Raw genomic sequence first — 11351 nt, 5'->3', positions numbered from 1 at the left:
AATATTGAAAATTATATGTTTAAAACGGTTATGTTATTGACATTAACTTTGAGATAATATTTTTACACTAATATATATATATATATATATATATATATATATATATATATATATAATCTCTATTATTTTGAACAATAATATTCATTGATATCAACCCACATTCCTCATTAATAGAATCAAATATAATTATCTATTTAGTATTATTTTTAACAATTATTATTATTGATTAATTATATTTCTACTTATGCGATCATTTTCTAATTTCAATAATGATGTTCATTTAAAAGACAGTTTATTTATAGTTAAAAATAATTTATATTTTGATGTTATTATCATTTAAAATTGTTATTCATTAGTTTTAAACTACTTATTATTAATAATAAGTTAAAGAAGACTTTTAAGAAACACTTAATATTATTATTAAAATGTGAAACATACACTAAATAATAAAGTGATAAGATAGACAATTTGCATTTCAAAAGAGACTTGCATGGATAATATGACATATCCATGTAATTTAATTTTAATATTTATAATTATTGCTTATTAATTTTAAAACCACTTGTTATTATTAATAAGTGAAAGAAACTTTTAAAAAACACTTATTGTTATAATTAAAATGCTAAGCATATACTCAAATATAAAGTGATAAGATAGAGAATTTGTATTTAAAAAAAAAAAAAGACTTACATGGATAATATGAATAATATGACATATCCATGCTTTTTAATTAATTATTGTGTTGAAGCAACATGAATATACAAACATGTATTCAATAGTTAATTAAATATTATATATATATATATATATATATATATATATATATATATATATATATATATATAACATGAATCTAATCTAATTACATTAAAATTTCAACCACAACATAAAATGATATTCTTAAAAGAATACTTAAATCAAGAAAATACAAAAAAGAATTAGTATATAAAAAACTTACAAATTAAAAATTTCAACATAATAACATGGCTCAAAAAATTGTTCAAAGCCCTCAAACCAACACAAAAAATTTTAAACTTGTTTTCTTTGTGAATTTTGTATGTGATTTGTATTTGTATGTCTACTCAAAAAGATTGACTTTTTTATACTAGAGTATCCATTAATTGTTTATTAAATATATTATATAAGTTATAAAACATTTGAATTGTTAATCATTATTAAGAGATTTTTTATTGGTATTTATTAAAATAAGAGGTTTCAAATGCATGATGTGTTTGCAAATTTTAATGGGGGTTTCAAATGAATGAGGTTCAAGGAAAAATGCTAACTTTATAAGTATGTATGATGTATGATATATATATATATATATATATATATATATATATATATATAGGTTTAGGTTCATTTGAGACCATTCTAATTTTGTGAGACCGTGAGACCAAATCTAAAAATAATTTTAAAATGCAAAATAAATGGAAAAATCCAAAAATTCTTTTTTTAAATATTATTTTCGTAACTTGAATTAACTAAAAAAAATATAAAAAAAATAAAAATAAAATAAAAAAATTCCGTTTTTTTTTTTTTGAAAAATACGTGAAATATTCTAAATAGAATATTACACTGACATATTCTAAAAAATAATTTTAAAATGCAGAATAAATGGAAAAATCTAAAAATTCTTTTTTTAAATATTATTTTCGGAACTTGAATTAACTAAAAAAAATTAAAAAAAATTCCATTTTTTTTTGAAAAATACGTGAAATATTCTAAATAGAATATTACACTGTATATATTCTAAAAATAATTTTAAAATGCAAAATAAATGGAAAAATCAAAAAATTCTTTTTTTAAATATTATTTTTGAAACTTGAATTAACTAAAAAAAATAAAAAAAAATAACAAAATGCGTCTCACGGTCTCACAAAATATAGGTGGTCTCAAATGAACCTAACCCTATATATATATATATATATATATATATATATATATATATATATATATATATATATATATATATATATATATGGTGAAACACATATTATACATTTAAAAATGTATTTATACATATTAAATACAAATAAGTACAATTTTTGATGTATTAATTCATCTTATATGCCAAAATGATTTTAAAAATATAAATATGATTTAAAATATATTTATATATATTAAAAACATATTTAAAAATATATGTATACATTCATAAAACATATAATAAAAATAAATAAATAATAACAATAATAATAATAATATCAAATAATAATAATAATAACAATATCAAAAAATAATAATGACAACCTAGTGGTAAGCTTCATTGTTTAAAAGGCCAGAGTTCGAATCTCGTCGCCGAATATTCTTGGGTTTATTCCGTTTCTTTTTAAGCAATAACAACTCAGCACCAACCTAGCGCTAGTTCAACAAAATATACACAGTCATTGATGTCATGGCGTTCCCACCTGCTAAGCCATCGGGTAACCCCTTAAAAGGGCTAAAATGCAAAATTAAAATAAATATACGACTTTAATGAACCCAAAAAACTCAAAGGGTAAAATCAATATTTTTTCGAAAATTTAAGGGCTTTTATGTAATTAATCCAAATCAAAAGTACTATTCATACATTCGAAAAAACCTATTTGTATTTTATACATTTAAAGTAGGAAAGGTCTTAATTTTAGTTTAATTTGATAAAAAAATCTCAAATTAAATTTTATTCATACATTCAAAAAAAAAACTATTTTGACAATATTCATATATTTAGTTTGTATTCTGTCCTTTTTTTGTTAGTTTGATCAAAATATTGAGATTTAAAAAAAAAAAAAAAAAAAAAAAAAAAAAAAAAGACTTACCTAATTTTGAACAAATAATGAAATATTTAGACTTTTTGAAAATTACTGTGAACTAGGGATATATCCCCAATGTTATGGTGGTTAGATGGTTTTTCTTTGTCACGTTTGCCGTTGGCCTCACCACCTTCGTTGCACATCCAAACGACGACAATGGAACAAACGGAAACATCGCTACCTTTCCTTGTAGATTCTTGACCAACAAATCATCAAATAAAAAAAACACAAAAGAGGAAGTCGGAAATCAAATGGATTATTAAAAAAATTAAACACCAAATCGACTATGAAATTGAAGCAAGAAAAAGAAGAAGCAGAAGGTAGAAGATGCACTTACCTGGAGCCAGGCGGTGCGAGGATGAGACATATATGGCTCCTACGTTTGCAGTTGTGTTGCTTCCTTACCCCTGGTTGTTTTGTCGAAAGTCATGAAGTTCTGGATCATCTCTGCAATCCTTTATAAACGGTTGTCGCCTGTTAAGAAGCATGTTTGTTTTTTAACATCTGCAGACTGCTGCATTTTAACATCTGCAGACTGCTGCAGTAAACTGAAATTTAAATAAACTAATTTTATAAACTGAAAATAGTTCTCAACACCGAAATTTAATAATTTTAGTTTTAAAACATTGAAATAATAATAAAAATAACATGTAAAAAAACAAAAATATAAAATTTTTTTTCTTAAAAAAACTTTAAAAAATATAAAAGAAACTAATAGTTTTATTCTAGAAAAAAAAACTAATTTTAAAAAACATTAAAAAAGAAAATAATAAAAAAATTAAAAAAGTATTGCAAACATTGTCTACAAAGTTCGTAAAAAATTACACACGTTAAAAAAGATGCAACTAAAATTGAAAAATTAATAAAACGGTAAAAAAAATTAAAAAAACCATGTTAAAAAATCGTGGAAATTATAAAAATAATATGTGTCACATCCGTAAATAAAAATTTAAGAAAATCAAAGTTTAAAAAAAAAATTAAAAAAAAAGTTATACAAAAATTCTTAAAAAAACACTTAGAAAAAATGAAAGCTGAAGAGGTTAGAAGAGGCAAGTCAAGTGTTGCGCCACGCAGCACACGCGCAAGGGTTTGTAGTCTGAAGTCTTCCAAAAAACAAACTGTTGCGAGAGGGAAAGTGTTGCACGTGTGCTGCGCCGCGCAACAATACGTGGTTTGAAGAGGTTTTTATAGAAAAACAAACAACACCTTATTGACGAAGACTCATATTAGTGTCGGAATCAATGTCATTTTTCCTTCTTTTTTTTTCTTGAAACGTCCTAAAAATAAAAATACATACCAAAAATTTAGTTTTTAAATTATTAATAAAACCATAAATATCATTATCATATAAAATCATAAATCGTGTATCTTAAAAATATCATAACATCTATCAATGATCAAAATCATATGTCAAAATATCAGAGTAAACCATCCCAGGCACCATCCCAGGCTAAAAGTTGTGGTGTGTGTCATGCAGTCATCCCGAGCTTTTCCTCTTGCTACCGGAAGTATCTGAAACCAAAACTGTAAACTGTAAGCACGAAGCTTAGTGAGTCTCCCCAAACTACCACATACCATACACATAGCATATACATGCAGTTAGGAGTTACGGGCCTCGCCCACACTCATGGAGATACGGACCCCCGCCCACACTCGTCTATTTATGAGATATGGGCCTCGCCCACACTCGACTATCTACGAGATACGGGCCTCACCCACACTTAGCTGGATAGGAGGTACGGGCCTCGCCCACGCTCCTCTATCTAGAGGATACAAGTCCCCTCCCACACCCCGCTATCTAAACATACATACAAATATCACACAGACAACAAGTATACAATAATCTACCAATTCATAACATACTCAAATAATACTAAGATACAGCCCCTGTCCACACTTAGTCTACTATTCATAAACGAGTCTAAGATACAGGCCCTTCCCACACTTAGCTACTAATCAAGTCTAAGATACGGTCCCTGCCCACACTTAGCTACTAACCATCATACATACTCTACACGGGACATGTTCCTATTGAAGGAAACTCACCTCGTAAAGCTGACTGTGAAATCTTGTGGTGATGAATATCTGACAGCTGCTCCAACAACTCCCAGACTATCATTGACACAATAACACTTAGTCAAAATCTGATAACCCTTCTTAGGGTAAAATGACCATTCTACACTTGGTCAAAGTTAACATCCTATCAAAGTCAAAGTTCTTGTTTGACCAAACTCGCTTAGTTGACCTATTAACTCGCCGAGTCCTATAAATCAAATTCCCTAAAATCACGATCCAACTCGTCCAGTCATCCCCCTGACTCGTCGATTTCCCTGGCTAGTCACAATCATGATTAAGCAAGTCAACTTGCCGAGTCATCCTCAGACTCGTCAAGTTCTACTATATCCAGTATCGGGACAACTCGTCGAGTTCCTATATGGACTCGATGAGTTCCCCTGTCTGTTTGGTCCATTTAAACGGATTAAGCCCTTACACTCTAGAACTAGACTTCTTGCTTCATCCACATACTAGAAATGCCCTTTTAAGGGTAAAGTTTCCAACTTTACTCGTTATTAGTCCTTCTTAATGGGTTTAGCTAAAACCCTAGTTCTCTAGGACATAGATCTTGGTCCAAAAGCTATAATACTCCAAACCAAATCATACTAACATAGATTTAGGCCTTAAACATCATTTGAACACAAAAAGCTACTAACTTTTCTTCCATGCATGGTCTTTTGGTGAAGGCCATAATAACACCTTAAAGCTTACATGGGGCTTCCATGGTCATAAAGTTTGCACCTTTATGCCATGAAACCCCTTCTAGACCCTAGATCTGAAAGGTAGATCATTTGGGGCGTCCATATCCCAATGGCTAAGTGTCTTGGACCAAAAACCTCATGAAATGATAAAGAGGAGATCTAACAAGCTACCAAGAAAGGTTGGGGCTTACTTACCAGAAAATGAAGAGGATGAGATGTTGCTTCTGGATCTACAATCTTCTCATGGAGTCCTTTAGCTTCTTCTTCTTCTTCTACAAGCAGGAATCAGGCGTTACACTTCTTGTGTTACTCATTGAAATACCAAAAATAAGGAAATGTAAGCGGTGGTGGTGGTTGTTCATTAGATGTTGTGGTTTGGGAACACCTGGGTTTTTTTTTGGAATAAGGGAACAATAAACCTAGGCGGTGGTAAAAAAAATAGTTGTGATAATGATATTGGACCTTAGAGGCGGTGAAATTAGAAAGTGTTTATGTTAGAGGTGGTGAAATTGGACGTTGGAGGCGGTGGTCAAAATCGTTCATATTAAAGGAACATTTGACAAATAAAATAAGGGCACAAATTTTAAGTGAGAAAATAAAGAGTCAAAAGGTAAAAAAAAAAAATGGAAAGCTTTGGTGGCAAAAGCGTGAAAGGACAAAAAGATATTGTTGGTAAGGCTCCCCACAATTCATGTTATATATAATTAATGAATATTATTATTAACAAATAATTTATAAACATAACAAATAATTTTTTATTATTATAAACAAATGAAATACATTTTCTACTAATTTCTAGGAATAGAATGGCAGACTAAGTACTAATCTATTAGTTGTTGATCACTTCAAACTCTCTATTAGTTGTACTTTGTGGGTGTTCCACTAATGTTTTTAACCTAACTACCACTCAACATCCATACCTCACCTGGTAACAATCATCGGCTAACACACATCTATCGAGTATGAAAAAATGAACCGCAAATGATAATTTATATAGAAACAGGTGATGGGCGATTATCTATATAGATTGTCACTCAAATTTCACTTTTCACTCTCAATATATTTGTAATTCGATGGTGTTATTAGATAATGTAAGGAGATTAGATGTTAGTTAGGTTAAAGAACATAATAAAAGATATATATGTTCAAGAATCATTGTGTGATGATATTTTCTAACAACATGTGATCCGATAGGCCATACTTTATAGCAAGTAGACACTTATTGATTATTTATTAAGTAATTTGATTAATAATAAATATTTTCAACACTTGTATTTACCTAGAGAAAGGTACAAAGTACTTCTCATCATGACAACCACAACAATACATAAGAAGAATGTAGAGAGTTTGAAGTGGTTAACAAGTAATAGATGAGTACTTAGTCAAACATTATATTCTTAGAAATTAACAACAATTTTATTTCTTTGTTTATAATAAAAAAAAACATTATGTTTATAAATGATTTGTTAATAATAACATCCATTAATTTTATTGTAATTTTTAGAAAAGTCTCAATATTTTGGTTATTGGTTAAAAATACAATAATTTTTAGAAAGGTCCGAATATTTTACCCAAACTAACAAAAAAAGGACAAGATACCGGCTAAATTTGTGAAACAAGCCAAAACGGATTTTTTAGAAGTTTTAGACTTTTTCATATTATATGTCGGATAAATTTCTTGTAAGTTTACGTATGTTTTTAGACGATATTATATATTTTTCTGTAAACAAAATTTATTTTCATAAATTTGACTACAATATTATGATTATTTTGTAAATTTATCCTTAAAGTATATCTTTAGTTATTTATGTCTAGATTAAATTAAAATGTATATACCAAACAAAAAACCTTAATTAATATAAAATTCAATTTAAAAAGTAAGTAATTTGTTTTTATAACATGTCTTGGCCTATTAAGATAGATAAAGGCTCTTACTTTTTAGATTGATAGGTCGATTGGCGTGTGAGATTAGGGATGTCAACGGGGGCAAACGGGGGGGGGGGGGGGGGGGGAGTGCACCTCCCGCCCCCGCCCCCGAAATTTCCCCGTCCCCCCGCCCCCGTCTCCGCCCCCGGAATGTTCAATGTTTCTACCCCCGCCCCCGCCCCCGAATCCCCTTTGTTACCCCCGCCCCCGCCCCCGATTGATTTTGGGCTATTTTTTTTGAGCTAAAATAATTTGTTATTTAGGCTAAAATAAACTTTTTTAGGTAACAAATAATTATTTATAGCAAAATTTTATATGTTAAAAATAAAAAAGTTATGGTATTTTAAAAAATTATACTAACAGTTCAAAAACATGTTTTTTGATGAATTTTGAAAGCTCAAAATCATGTTATAGTTTATTATATTTATATAATTAATATATGTAAATATATGTGTAATTTATTAACGGGGTCCCCATGGGGATTTTGGGACGGGATTGTCTACCCCCGCCCCCGCCCCCGAAATTAAAGCGGGGGTTAACCTTGCCCCCGCCCTCATCCCCGCCCCGGATTTTTTTTAAAAAAAATCCCCCAAACGGGACGGGACCCCACGGGAACGGGGTCCCACGGGACTTTTTGACATCCCTATGTGAGATATAGATAAAATTATAGAATAGAATATTTTAAAAATATATTAGATGGATGTTTTCATTTTAAAATATTATTTGTTTGTATGCCTACTGAGATGACATTGCGTGGATACTTTATGGATTTCAACTCTATTAAAATTATGGATTTTAACCTCATAAATAAAACTTGCTAGTGTTAAGGTTATATATTTTTTAGAGTAGATCATGAAACGTAAAAAAATAAATAAATAAATCCTATCGAATTCTATCTTGATTGATTGATATAATTATAATTTAACACGGTCTAGTTATATTTAGGAATAACGTAGGAGGGTACCTATCTTATTTATCATGTATCAGAATTAACGGTTCCTAGAATGTTGGAACCGAAAGTGGTGGGTATCGGTTTCAATAACGAATACCCGGTTCATTAAATTTGTTGTATTTTTAAAATATATCATATATGTAAACTTACAAGAAATTTATCGATAACACCAATACGAAATTCACTACGCATTAAAAATGAGGATTAGAAAATAACATTAGTATATGATGAAAAAAATATGTGCATGGTTCTTAGAACCTATAAATAAACTCCATTGACTTAAAGTATCAAAAGAAATTATTTAAAATTCTAGAATTTTAAATAATGTTATTCAAGGTACTATATAAAGTATGTGATTCTGATCAATATCTTTGCTATCTTACAGGTGGGGCAGGTGTCTAGGGCCCATTTTTATGAGGGGCCAAATTTATTTTTTTATACTTTTTTTAATATTATATTCAGCAATCAATAATTAGGCCCAAATGCAAAGGAATAATAATAGTTTGTTAAGAGATTTGTAGTCCAATAAATTGACTTATCCCTAATATAATTTATTGTATAAAAGTAGATTAACAAAACCATTTTTGATGAAAGTCAACAAAGAAAATGACTATCAAGTTTAATTTAAATTGTCTTGTTTAACATCACAAACGACTCAAATCTCTACTCTTATAGACATTGAACCCTACTAAACCAAGAATATATCCAAATTTCAACCCCACATTAACATAAAAAAGTGAAGAACATACGTCCATCTTCATATATGTATCAAACTAAACACATGATTTAAATACACCCTGAGCATATAAATAGATAACTTAATCAAACTCTACTCTTATAGACATTAAACCCTACCAATGGCCTTTTTTTTGTTCGTCCTCAACATTTGATTTCTCAGGACCGACCATGTTATCTTATAAAAGAAATCTCATTATTTCCATAAATAGAGTCAATATAATAATATTATTTTTTAAGACTATCAATCTCTAAGCTTAAAGTACAACAAATCTCTAATATAATAATATTATTTTTAAATTGTGCATTTGTATTAGCTAAACTCTTATCTCTTAAACAAATAGACAAAATTGCAAAAATGGTCCCTGTGGTATGCATTTTTTTGGGGTTTTAGTCCAAACATCGACTTTTTTGGATTAGTGGTCCTTTTAAGCCAGTTTACATGCAGTTTTGGTCCCCGTCCAAACTAAAAAGACTATTATACCCTTAATGAATTTAATTTTCATTTTTCTTTCACTTTTTAAAATTATTATTATTATTAAATATAAAATCGCCTCTCTCTCTCTCTCTCTCTCTCTCTCCTCACCTTCGTCTCACCTTCCCCCATCTGGAACCCTTGATTACTCGTTCAACCCAAGGCCATGGCTCTCGGCTAGTGTAATGGCGGAGCGAGGCTGACGATGGTGATGAGATGATTTCTTCCCCTATTAGCATCTGTACCAAATATGTTCACGACATCAGAATTTTACGCATCAAATGCAGTAAGATACTTACAAATTTCATCATTTTCATTGGGACTAGCGGTAATCGACGATGAACAGAGGTCCGATTTTCAGAAACTACTCCATTCAAAAACTATCATGATCTTTTTGAGTCCACCAAACACAACACAAATCATCACTGCAGGAGGATTAACGATATCGAAGTTATTGATTTGATTCGTAGAGATGCAAAGGAGCGGTTGAGGGTGAACGAAACCCTAATGTCTTTGCTTTTCAAATTGGATTCGATTCGTGGTTTTGACTATGGCGTTAGAATTTTGCGGAAAGTGATTACCGGTAAGGAAATCGCGCTGCAAGAGAAGGTGGACTCAATTGCGTAGGTTGATCAACAAAGCCTAGATTCACATAATGACTCTAGATTGCGCAGGGAGAGAAATAGGTTGTGGTGATTGTATTTTCGACGGTGGTCCACATTTTAGGTAGTGATGTAGAGGGAGATACGAGAAAGGGAGGGTCAGTCGCCCTTTTTTGGCGAGCTCTCTTCTTCAATCTGGTGTCAAAGGGTGGAAGTAGCTCACGAGGTTGGGTGTTTGGTTGTGGTGATCTATGATCACGATGGAGGAATGATGGGTTGCCGCCCTTTTTTGGTGGCCAGAGGATCACCCACCTCCAGTGGTTCTGGGAAGCAATCGAAACAAAGAAGAAAGAAATAGTGAGGAGTTGTTTTGGTAGTTCGGAGAGAGAGAGAGAGAGAGGGAGGGAGAGAGAGAGAGAGAGAAGTGGGCCCAAATTAATTAATTAAAATTTTTCATTTAAATTAAGTAGAAAAAATAAAAAAATATATATATTAGAAGGGCATTATAGTCATTTCATTTTTATGAGGGACCAAATCTACGTACAAACATGGCAAAAAGGACCACCAATCCAAAAAAGTCATAGTTTGGACTAAAACCCCAAAAAAATGCATAGCACAGAGACGATTTTTGCAGTTTTGTCAAACAAATATTATGCGGATTGAATTGGTGACATTGAACCAGTATTCCTTCACTTTCAGCATATTTAAATAAAAGAATTTGTTAGATTCATTGATGATGTAGCTTAAACCCCGGTTTCTCCTAGACGACACCTCCAAAATCAAGTTTAATTCTTCTCTTTTCTTCATCCACTTTTGCTCTTGGTCTCCGAGCACCACACACATACACACGTATAAAAATCCTTCGGTGTCGTGGTTTCCGATGAAAACAACCAGCACGATTTTTATTCCGATTTAGTAAATCAATAGATACTTTGTGTGTTTGTTATAAAATAGGAGAGATTTGGGTATTCCAGATGAAAACCCTAAACCTAGGACTTTTCCGATTTGTAGGTATTTGCTCTGTTTCTGATATTGTTTTCCTTTCTTACTCTCAATGTTTGTCTTCAAATTTCAGAATTGATTGATGATCTCACACAAATTTAATTGATG

This window comes from Lactuca serriola, chromosome 9 (genome assembly GCF_051521515.1).
Source record: "Lactuca serriola cultivar US96UC23 chromosome 9, Lser_US96UC23_V15, whole genome shotgun sequence".
In the NCBI taxonomy this organism is placed as follows: domain Eukaryota; kingdom Viridiplantae; phylum Streptophyta; class Magnoliopsida; order Asterales; family Asteraceae; genus Lactuca; species Lactuca serriola.
This window is presented reverse-complemented; position numbering follows the sequence as displayed.